Raw genomic sequence first — 11,880 nt, 5'->3', positions numbered from 1 at the left:
GGTCGATGCTCAACCACTGAGCCACACCAGCTAGGCATACAGTGTTTTGAACCTATTGTAACTGATCTAATAGGTGTTATACTAATGTTTTATATATAATACATATTACTAGTATAGGAAATATAATATATAAAATGATATGTTATACATAACATATATAATATATAATGATACTAGAGGCCCAGTGCATGAAATTTGTGCACGGGGGGTGGTGGTGGCCCTTAGCCCAGTTTGCACCCTCCCCAATCTGGGACCCCTCAAGGGATGGCCGACTGCCCATTTAAGCCTGATCCCAGTAGGATTGGGGCTAAACGGGCAGTTGGACATCCCTCTCACAATCCAGGACTGCTGGCTTCCAACTGCTCACCTGCCTGCCTTCCTGATTACCCCTAACCTCTTCTGCCTGCCAGCCTTATCACCCCCTAACCACTCCCCTGCCAGCCTGATTGATACCTAACTGCTCCCCTGCCATCCTGACTGCCCCTAATTGCCCTCCCCTGCAGGCCTAGTCACCCCTAACTGCCCTCCCCTGTAGGCCTGGTCTACCATAGCTCTGCTCACTCGTTTTTATTGTTCCCTCCACTGCTACTGACAGTTAAGGTTCTGAAAGGGGCACATCACTTGCTCCCACATAGCAATTACAAGACACATTAATCCTATTAGGATGCTCTCCCAAACCCACTCTATTCAAGTTTTACCAGATAATATGCTTTGTAAAGGTTCTTCCCATTTTCATTAGCACATACATAGGTGACCTATAAATTTATCTAATGTAATCTAATTCCTACTGAGGATTGAGGTTATTTTTCTTCTTTCACTTTCTTGATCAATGATTCCCAACCACACAGGAATTATTGAAACTAATTTTGTGTCACTACTGCTACCACGATAGACATACCAAGTGATATGTACTTTCCAGATTCAATTAATGTTATTTTGTTCTCTAAAATATAAAAAAAAACAGATGATGCAGTTTTCAATTTAGTACTCAACAAAGTTTAAGGGTCAAGTCATCAAAACAAGTCTTTGAACAATAGAAAAGTTTATGCTTTCAAATTTAAAAAACAGGTATTGCAAATATTCTGTAATAATGAAAAAATTACAGAAAACAAATATTCAGACTGACTCCACAGCATTCAAACCACACCATAATTTTGCCTGTAACAAAACAGTTAATTTTATCCCCCAAAGTAGCTACGTCCATGCTGGCTAAAAACTTCAGTCTTAGACCGCATGAATGAGGAAGAACTACATAGTGCATGCTTAATAGACATATACATTAACCATTCTCAACTGCCCCTCACCAGAGCTGAGTGATAGGAGGGATGAAATGTGGACATGTGCACTCACATAGGCAGAATTCTCCAATTATAAAAATTCACACATGTAACCTTTACTATGTCTTGGGCAATAGCTTTTATCTATGGGAACACACCTCTGAAAATCACAACAAAAATCAATAGGAAATGATTCAATAGAAAATATACAATTTTCTCAGCATGAGGACTTCCATAGAACAGGGAGAAGGGAATGACAACTAAAACTAATTTTTATTTAAAAAGAACACTCCCCTTACCTTGTCCTTGCTACCCAACACTCACAAACAAGTCTGTACAAAACTACGAACACAGAAAAGGACCAGAGAGGATGTTCCGATACAATGTCTTCGGACCTATTCTAGGCTGCTATCCTTACCAATACCTCACCCCTAATAGAGCTGAGAGCTCCTAGGTCCACTGGGGAAAGTAAGTAGTCTTGGATCATCACCCCTGCTTTGCTAGGATCACCCCAGGTCACTCGCTGTCAAAGTTAATTGAATTAACCTGGACAGAGATGGAGCCTCCCCTGTAACTGCCCCGCTTCTTCTTGGTCTTCTCATGCTGGAAGGATTTGCCTTTGGTGAACTTCCGGACCTGATTGGCTCATTCTCTCCAGTCTCCGGCTGCATCTTGCTTGGCATCAAAGGAGTTGTCTGCCACTGGAGCATCCACCTCAATTTCTTCCTCCCTGATCCTTCGGAATGGGGATGATGCCCCTTTTTCTGCCTGGCTTAGAAACTGCTACTGCTGCCTTTGTCTTTCCTTCCTCCTCCTTGTTGCTGTTCCTATCTGCTTTTCCATTCTGGGCAGTCAGTGTGGCGGTGCCATTGGTTTTGAGGGCTTGTGGTCTAGGAGTACCCTTGCCCTTGGGCTTCTCCTCCTCCTCCTCCTCCTCCTCCTCCTCCTCTTCTTCACTGGAGTCATCTGAAGAACTGCTGCTGCTCTTGGCCTTTACTTTCTTTGTGGAAGCTGGCTTGGAAGAGGCTACAGCTCCTGCTGTCTTCTGTGGCTTCTTTTTAGCTGGGGGTCTAGATGCCTTCTCTTCCTCCTCTTCCTCACTGCTAGAGCTGTCTGACTCAGAGCTGCTATCCCCAGCACCCTGAGAGGCCTGTTTGGCAGGCAAAGATAGTGCTGCTTTGGCCATCACCTTAGCCTTAGGGGTAGTCACTGTCTTCTTCGCCTTCCCCACATCCTCCTCCTCACTAGAACTACTCTCCTCACTGGAGCTACTATCAGCCTTTCTGGTCAGAGGCTTCTGGCCACTGCCTGCAGGCTGCTTGAGAGCTGTGGCTGTCTTAGCTGCAGGCTGCTTGGGAGTGGTAGCTGGCCCACTTGAGGGATTTTTGGTGGCACTGGCTGGCTTGGCAGGAGCTTCTTCCTCAGAACTGTCAGAGTCTGAGCTGTCCGAAGAGCTCTCTGCTGCCTTCTTTGCTGGAACTGGTTTAGTGGCTGCTTTAGAGATGACTGCCTTAGCTGTTGGCTTCTTTTCTTCTTCAGAGCTTGAATCAGATTCATCACTGCTGTTGTCACTGCTCTCTTCAGGCTGTTTCTTCTCTGCAGCTTTCTTGGGAGTCTGGGTTCCCAGGGACTTTTGGGGTGGGGGAGCAGAAGGCAGAGGGACTGAACTATATGGACCTGTTTTTTTCTTCATGGGCTTTTTCTGCTCCTCTTCCTCATCCTCACTCGAGGAGTCCTCACTGCTGGAACTCTTTTGGGTAGGGGTGGCAGCTGCTTTCACTGGATCCTTGGCCGCTACTTGCTTTTTAGGCACAGTCTTCTTAGAGATGGCTGCTGCCTTCTCCTCCTCTGAGTCATCGCTGCTGCTACTGCTACTGCTGCTGCTGCTACTACTACTGCTAGCTGCTTTGCCATTAGCTACTTTAGGTGCTGCTTGAGTGGGTGTGCCTGGTTTGGCTGGCTTTAGTCTGAGCTTTAGCTGCCACAGGTGTTGCCTTTGGCTTCTGGTTCTTTGGTGCCTCATCCTCTGAGCTTGAGTCAGAATCAGAATCAGAGCTCTTGGCCTTCTTAGGAGGAGTTTCGACCGCCTTGGTTGGGGCTTAACTCCCTTCTGGATAGGCTTTTTCTTTTTGTCCTCCTCTTCCTCCTCCTCATCACTGGATTCTTCACTGCTGCTGCTCTCTGATGCATTGGCTGAAGCCTTTCCAGGATGCTGAGGTAGACTGGCACGCTTGGCAGGTACAGCAACTTTCTTAGCTGGAGGCCCTTGGGCTTTCTCCTCCTCACTGCTGTCTTCACTGCTATCACTGGATGAAGTCTTTTTAGCCTTCTTAGTCACTGGTCCATTTGCTTGTAATTTCCGCTTTGGAGCCTTGGTGGACCTATTGAGCCAGAAGCTATAGATGTCCAAGAAGGAAGAGATATTGGCATTCTGCTGGGTAGCGACTGTTGCCTTGGCGAAATTATTGGCCACCTCTGAGAGTTGGTTATCATGCAGAAAGCCCAGCACGAGGGGCTACAGGTCGCTGGGAACCATGCGGGGTAAGCTGGTGTCCGCCATCCTCCGGTCAATACAAGCACAAAATATTATAATGTAGTTTGTGAAAAGACTTAAAGAGGAACTAAAATAAAATGAAAATAGGACAATAGTGAAAGGAAAGATCAAGGAGGTATTAAATATTAATATTTTTTGCAAGAAATGAGGCTTGAGTTTGACAGTTATAAGTGAAGGCAAGGTACAATGAGTATAATGTGAGCAAATGCACATAGGCAGGACTTAAAGAAGGGCTTCTATTTGATCAGAGTTTTGGATGCTCTAGTGAATTACAAATATTATGTTTATTTATTAAGCAATACTTTGTCTCCAATGGCCTCCAATGGTCCTAGATGGAAACCTATGGCAGACATTATTCTAAGTTTCCACTATTTTTATGCTGAGCTTTTTAAAAAGTTTTAGCTTATCAGCAGACACTAAGCTTCCTCTTAGACAAGAAACTGTGTTGGAGAATACCAACAGCTCATAAGAAAAAAATAATTGTGTGTGTGTGTGTGTGTGTGTGTGTGTGTGTGTGTGTATTACATGAGAGAACCACAGAAATTTTTATTTTTGCTCCAATTGGGGAGGAAGAGAGATTAGAAAAAGGGAAAGAGGAAAGAGGGGGGGGGGAAAGAAAATCAGAGAAGTTAGAGAAGCATCAATGAAACTTTATTGGTGGTGGGATGCAGGAGTGGATACTATAATTGAGGAAGTAGAATCCTAGGAATCTGTGGAAGCCAAGAGATTGAAGGCCACATAGGAATTTCAAGAGTATGGTTGTTGGTCACAGAAGAGAGGAACTCATAACAATATTACATAGATCTCAAGAACTGGGGAAATATCAAGTGAAATATGACATATGTTTAAATTTTTATCATTTAAGATTGAGCTCTCAGTACTAAAATGTGTACACTCAACTTCTTTGTCTTTATGTCAATATGTGAAAATTGTTGTGTTTCTAGAATTGGACTTTTGAGGATACATTTCCAATTCACTATACAACTTGCCAGATAACACTTATTGTGTGATGTCTATTTCTTTTTTTTAAAAATATATATTTTATTGATTTTCCACAGAGAGGAAGAGAGAGGGATAAAGAGTTAGAAACATCGATGAGAGAGAAACATCGACCAGCTGCCTCCTGCACACCCCCCACTGGGGATGTGCCCGCAACCAAGGTACATGCCCCTGACCGGAATAGAACCCGGGACCCCTGAGTCCGCAGGCCGACGCTCTATCCACTGAGCCAAACCGGTTTCGGCTGTGATGTCTATTTCATACTAATCATGCAAAAGTAAGATTTTGTGTTTCAGGGGACAGTGAATTATTACAATATTTATAAATACCCTGATGTGTAAAAATGCTGACTATAGTCTATTGAATTATTTTATTTCATATTTTCCCCTTGGTAACAAAATGCTATTTATTAAGAGAAATTATTTTGAGATAAAGAGAGTATTTATTTTTCTTCAAACAAATTAAAAAGAAAGCTTACTCCCATTTAAATTGTGTTTAATATATTGCCCTGACTGAGTTTGCTCAATTGGTTGGAGTGGCATCCCATACACCAAATGGTTGTGGGTTTGATCCTCAGTTGGAGTACTTAGGGAAGGCAACTGATCAATGTTTGCCTCTCACATTGATGTTTCTCTCTCTCTCTCTCTCTCTCTCTCTCTCTCTAAAGTCAATAAAAACATATCCTCAGGTGAGGATTTAAAAATTTTAAAATGTCTTTAATGTATTTGCCATTGATATCTTGATTTAAGTCTCTTAGTGTCTTAGTAACATACGTTATAATTCTACTTGTAGGATTAGATATTGACATTGACTAGAATTAGCAAGTTTATACAAGTAATTTTATGGTCATCATCATCATAATTGTACAAAAATGAATTTAAATAATAACCTATATTCAGCTATAATACTGAGTAGGGTTTGAAGTAAATCTCTCATTAATTAGTTTTCACGTTGAATTTTCTCTTTGACCCTTAAGCAATTACTGGATGTTCTGCAGGAGATAAATAACATAAACTATGTGAGGTGTAGCCATGGCAATATGATATTTGAGATACAAATCACAGAAGGAAATTGTTACTAGAATCATAATTGGATATATCTTCCACATTCCTCCTAGTCCTCTTCCCTCATCCACATTTGCACACTGTTAACAAGATATTTTTCCTCTACTTATTGAAAAGTAGTATAAGAGATACTCTTTCTTAGAAGTTTTCCAAACAGGAATGACAAACTTGACAAAGAAGAATCTAGAATTATTTGACAATATAGACAAAATATTATATATTTTTTATTTTCTAACTTGAAATATGCTATTACAAAAGTAGTTATTCCTATTGCTGATTTTCTAGAGCAGTGCTTTTCAACCCTATTGTATAAATAAATCATTTGAGGATCTTGTTGAAATGCAGATTCTGATTCAGTAGATCAGAAATAGGGCTTGAGATTCTGCATTTCTAACAAGTTCCCAGGAGATGCTGATCTTCTGGTCTATGAATCACACCTTGAGTAGCTTAGGATATAAATATATGTGGGATTCCTAAGTGCCAGGCTCTATGCAGGTTGATAACACAAAGATATAACACTTATTACCTGCTATTGTGCATTGTACAGCTTAGAACTAAATGTGTGTGTGTGTGTGTGTGTGTGTGTGTGTGTGTGTGTGTGTGTGTGTGTTTTAGATTAAGGAGTAGACATACCCTTAAATTGGATACTACTTATAATATGGCAAGTCTATTGTTTGCTATGTAAAATTCAATCCTGAAATAATGTGGAATATCTGAATTGACAGCTGAGGAAGTTTTCAAGATAGAGGTCCCTCATTGTCTCAGATTCTATCTAGCCTCCCTACCCTTTGGAGCAGTAAAACTGTCATTATCCTTAATTTTCTTACTCCAGCCTCATAATCAGGACTATAATTCTGAGTTTGAGTTGCTGTGGCAATTATCCTATATAATAAAAGGCTAATATGCAAATTGTCCCTACAGGCAGGAGTTTGACCAATCGGGAGTTAGACATGCGCTGACCACCAGGAGGTGGCACGGTACATGGCGGACTTTGGAGATGCAGCGCTGGCAGCGGGTGGCAGTGGAAGCGCTGCTGGCGCAGATGGGCCCCCGACAAGAGGACCCTGGCGGGATGTTGGAGCAGGTGAGCAGACAGCACTAAGCCAAGGCAGGTGCAAAGGGAGGCCCTGGTCTGTGGTGGCAGCAGGCAGCCAGGGGAAGGGAGGTCCCAGCTGGCAGCTGGCAGCTGGCAGCTGCTAGGGACCCTACCCATGCACGAATTTCATGCACTGGGCCACTAGTAATTAATATTATACCATTTAATCTCTTGTACAACACACAAAGTAAATAGTATTATCCATTTTCATTTCACTTTTTATTCATTTTTAAAATTAAACCCTTTTTGAAGTTAAATTTTTATTTATGATCAGAATGCCATAAAATATTTGTTCTTTATGCTTCAAAAAATGATCTTAAGCATTTATCTGATGTCTCTTTTATTCTCTACACTTCCCAGCCTTAAGTTTCTTGGTTCTCAACTTCTGTCTGTGGGGCGCTTCTGTGACATCAGTGAGGTTTGTCAAGAAATAACCTGTAAAAAAATAGGCAGTCTCTGAAACTGAAAACAAACCAGGGCTTGTTATTACTAAGGCAAATCTTTAATTTTAGGGCATCTCATTACACTATCACGCTTATTTTGCGAAACTTGAATGATGAGACTTTTGTTTTTATCACAGAGAAGTTCTTCCTTAAATTAAATATTTTTCTTGTAATAAAATTATAGGTTCTCATGCAGTTTTAAGATTTAACAAAGAGACCTTGTCTACCCTTTAACCAGATTCTTCATGGTAAAATCTTAAAAAAAATAGACTATAATATCATAATCAGGACACTGGCATTAATATAGTCATGATATAGAACATTTCCATCACCTCAAGAGTCCCTTATATTGGCCTGTTATAGCCACCCTCCCTTCTCACCCTTACCTTCACCTCTGACAATTACTAATTGGTTTTCTATTTCTATGATTATACCATTTCAATAATATGTAAATTGAATCATACTAGTACACTATGCAAGCTTTTGAGATTAGCATTTTTTTTTCACTCATCATGCTTCACTTGAGATCCATCCAAGTTCTGTATAGTATTCCAAGATAATTGGTTACTGCTTCAATTTTATCAGTTGTTATCAGCCTATTCAGGTTTTCTGGTATTTCTAATATTTAGCTGTTATAAATAAAGCTTCTATAAGAATTCAGGTACAACTGAATATAAGTTTTTATTTCTTTAGAATAATACTCAGGAGTATAACTGCTGAGTTGTATATTAGTTGCATGTTTACTTTTTTAAGAAACTGCTTCATAGTGCCTGTCCCATTTTGCAGTACTATGAGCAATGTGAAATTGTTTCTCCACTCCTCTACAGCATTTTATATAGTCACTTTACTTATTTTAGCCATCCTGATATTGACTATATTTTCATGTGTTCATTTGATATCTGTATATCTTCTTCAGTGGAATATCTTTGTCCATTTCTAGTTGTTGCAATTTTAGTTTTAAATTATGAGAGATACTACTTCATTGTTGGGTGTGTGGTTTATAAATATTTTCTCCCACTATGTAAATGTCCCCTTCATGCTTTTATCAGGGTCTTTTACAGAGAAAATACTTTTAATTTTAATGAAGTACAATTTATTAAATTTTCTTTTAGTGATAATGTTTTGATGAAAAGTCTAGAATCTATTTGCCTTGACCAAATATTTTTTCTCCTTTGCTACATTTTAAAAGTTTTATATTGTATATTAAATTACATAATTCATTTTTAGTTAAATGTTGTATAAGTTGTGAGATTTAGTTTTTTGTATATGAATGTATAAAGACTCCAGGAGAATTTATTGAAAAGGCTATTTTTCCTCCATTAAACTGCTTTTACACTTTTGTTAAAAATAAATGGGAATATTTGTGTGGGTCTGTTTCTGGGTTCTCTATTCTGTTTCATTGAGCTCTGTGCCAGTATCAGCCTGTCATGATTGCCGTGGCTACTGGTATATAGTATGCCTCAATATCAGGTAAAGGGATTCCTCCAACATAATTCTACTTTTTTGAGATTATTGTACTTATTCTAGGGCCTGAGCCTTCCCATACAAATTCTATAGTAAGCTTTCCTGTGTCTATAAAAATCTAATTGGGATTTTGATAGGAATTATGTTAAACCTATACATTAATTTGTAGAGAATTGATATCTTAACTATTATACAACTTCCAATATGTGAACACTGTGTCTATTAATTTTTAATGTTATTTGATTTATTTCTTCAGCATTTTACAGTTTTCAGCATACAAATCATAGGCATATTTTTATTTACACTTAAGTATTTCTTTTTTTGAGCAATTATGATTATATTGAATTTTTATGTCAGTGTTCATTGTTCGTATATAGAAATAGATTTGATGTTTTAATGTTTATCATATATCCTATAACCATGCTGAACACACTTATTAATTCTAGAAGCTGTTTGTTTTTTGTAGATACTTGGATTTTCTATCATGTCATCTACAAATGGGGAAGTTTTCTTTCTTTCTCACTTGTATGGATTTATATCCTTTTCCTGCTCTATTGGATTTGAAAATTTCTGCCACTATTGAGATACAGAATAGAGTAGATATCATTGCCTAATTTCCAAGATAAATGGCAAAGCATTTGTCTTTTATATTGAATTTATTGGGGAGACATTGGTTAATAAAATTCTATAGACTTCAAGTGTACAATTCTATAATACATCATCTGCATATTGTATTGTGTGTTTACCACCTCAAGTCAAGTCTCCTTCTATCACCATATATTTCCCCTTTATCCTCTTCTACCTCCCCTACCCCCCTTTCCATCTGATAATCACAATATTCTTATAGGTATCTATGAGTTTTTATTTTGTTTTTTGCTTAATCCCTTCAACTTTTTCACTCAGCCCCCTAACACCCTTCCTTTCTGACATCTGTTAGTCTGTTCTATGAGTATGTTTTTATTTTGTTTGTCAGTTTATTTTGTTCATTAGATTCCACATATAAGTGAAATCATATAGTACTTGTTTTTCTCTGACTGGCTAATTTTATTTAGCATAATACTCTCCAGGTACATCCATGCTGTCCCAAAAGATAAGATTTCATTCTTTTTTACAGACAAGTAGTATTCCATTGTGTAAATGTAACACAGCGTTTTTATCCACTCATCTACTGATGGGTACTTGGGCTGCTTCCAAAATCTTGGCTACTGTAAATAATGCGGTAATGAACATAGGAATGCATATATTCTTTTGAATTAGTGTTTTGGGTTTTTTCATATATGTTCCCAGAAGTGGAACTTCTAGGTCATAAGGCAGTTTTATTTTTAATTTTTCTAGGAAAGTCTATACTGTTTTCCATAGTGACTGAACCTACTTCATTCCCACCAACAGTTCAAAAGGGTATGACTGAAGGTAGTTTTTAGAAAAAAGTAATAAATCAATTTGTTATTCATATATCTCTCAAAGTACAAAGGGTTCATTAAACCATTTATATTTTCCAGATAATTATTTGATAATTAATACATTAATTAGATTATATTTAACATACTAAGAACCTTATGTTTTATCAACATAAAGCTAGTTCTTTGTTTCATTTAATGCCTTGTGTCTTGAATTTTACTTTATTTGGTATTTTGCAGCCCCTGCTTTTCTTTTGTTTACATTCACTTTGCATATTTTATCTTTTTAAAATTTTTCTTTCACAAAATTTTTTTTAACTCAAAGTAACACATATAAAGATATCCATCTACTATCTAGTCTCAATATAGGAGTCTAACTTATTCACATTTGTTTTAATAGCTGATATGATTGATTTCTTTTTAAAATATATTTTATTAATTTTTTACAGAGAGAAAGGGAAAGGGATAGAGAGTTAGAAATATTGATGAGAGAGAAACATCGATCATCTGCCTACTACACACTCCCTACTGGGTATGTGCCAGCAACCAAGGTACATGCCCTTGACCAGAATTGAACCTGGAACCCTTGAGTCCACAGGCCAACGCTCTATCCACTGAGCTAAACTGGTTAGGGCGATATGATTGATTTCTACCAATTTGTTTTATATTATTTCTTTTAAAAAAGTATATATATGCTTTTCCCTGGAATTGTTTCCAATGGTTTCCTGATTTTCAGTAGAAAGGCTTCATTTTATGCTTTCCAGTGATTTAGAGGATCATGTTTTGTATTTTCATAATGACAACTTTTATGTTGTTCAAAAGCATTCTTTAACTTACAATTCTTCAAATTACTGAGTCAGAAATAAAAGTTTAATGAGAATGCCCTATATTTATTTGAGAGAGAATATATAGAACACTTTTCATTCAGTTTCTCTTTTCAACTTCTTAATTGTTATTTCTATAATCAATATTTCTATTTAAACATTTACTATTCCATGTATCTATCATACCTATATCTGAATCTTTATTTTAAAGAATATTTTTAAATTTACATTTAATATGATTATATTTTTAAATGTTATTTATGGTTGTCTTTATTTCAATTGATTTCAGTGCTCACCCTTCTTCATTTTTATCCTGCCTATACTATTCTTGGACTCCTTATTTTGCTAATCTCTTTGTCAGTTGCAATATACATTCAAACATTTCTTATTTTTATTGAATTGCCAACATCTCTACCACAATTTTATTTTTAAATTTATCTTTATTGCTGAAAGTATTACAGATGTCCCCTTAGTTTTTTTCCCATTGTCCCCTCCACCCTGCACCTGCCACTCCTAGGCCTTCACCACACTATTGTCTGTTTATATGGGCTATGCATATATGCATATAAATTCCCTGGTTAATTTCTCCCCACGCCCCTCACCCCCGCCCTTCCTCTGAAATTTATATATATATATATAAATTTATATATATATATATATATATATATATATATATATATATATATTACTAGTATGTTTTTAGACATCTTGATATCTAAGATTGTATTTGGTTTGTCATTGCACATGAAAAATGATTAAATT

At 37.4% G+C, this 11,880-nt stretch overlaps 1 pseudogene across 1 annotated transcript; it reads right to left on the bottom strand.

Moving 5' to 3' along the window:
- Positions 1-1,793: 1,793 nt before the first annotated feature.
- On the bottom strand, positions 1,794-3,837 carry LOC307095720 (nucleolar and coiled-body phosphoprotein 1-like; annotated as a pseudogene). The gene has a single exon. The product of its transcript is annotated as a nucleolar and coiled-body phosphoprotein 1-like (transcript).
- Positions 3,838-11,880: the final 8,043 nt, after the last annotated feature.

Source organism: Cnephaeus nilssonii (genome assembly GCF_951640355.1).
Source record: "Cnephaeus nilssonii genome assembly, chromosome: X".
NCBI lineage: Eukaryota > Metazoa > Chordata > Mammalia > Chiroptera > Vespertilionidae > Cnephaeus > Cnephaeus nilssonii.
The sequence above is the reverse complement of the archived record's forward strand: the minus strand, read 5'-3'. Positions and strand labels throughout refer to the sequence as shown.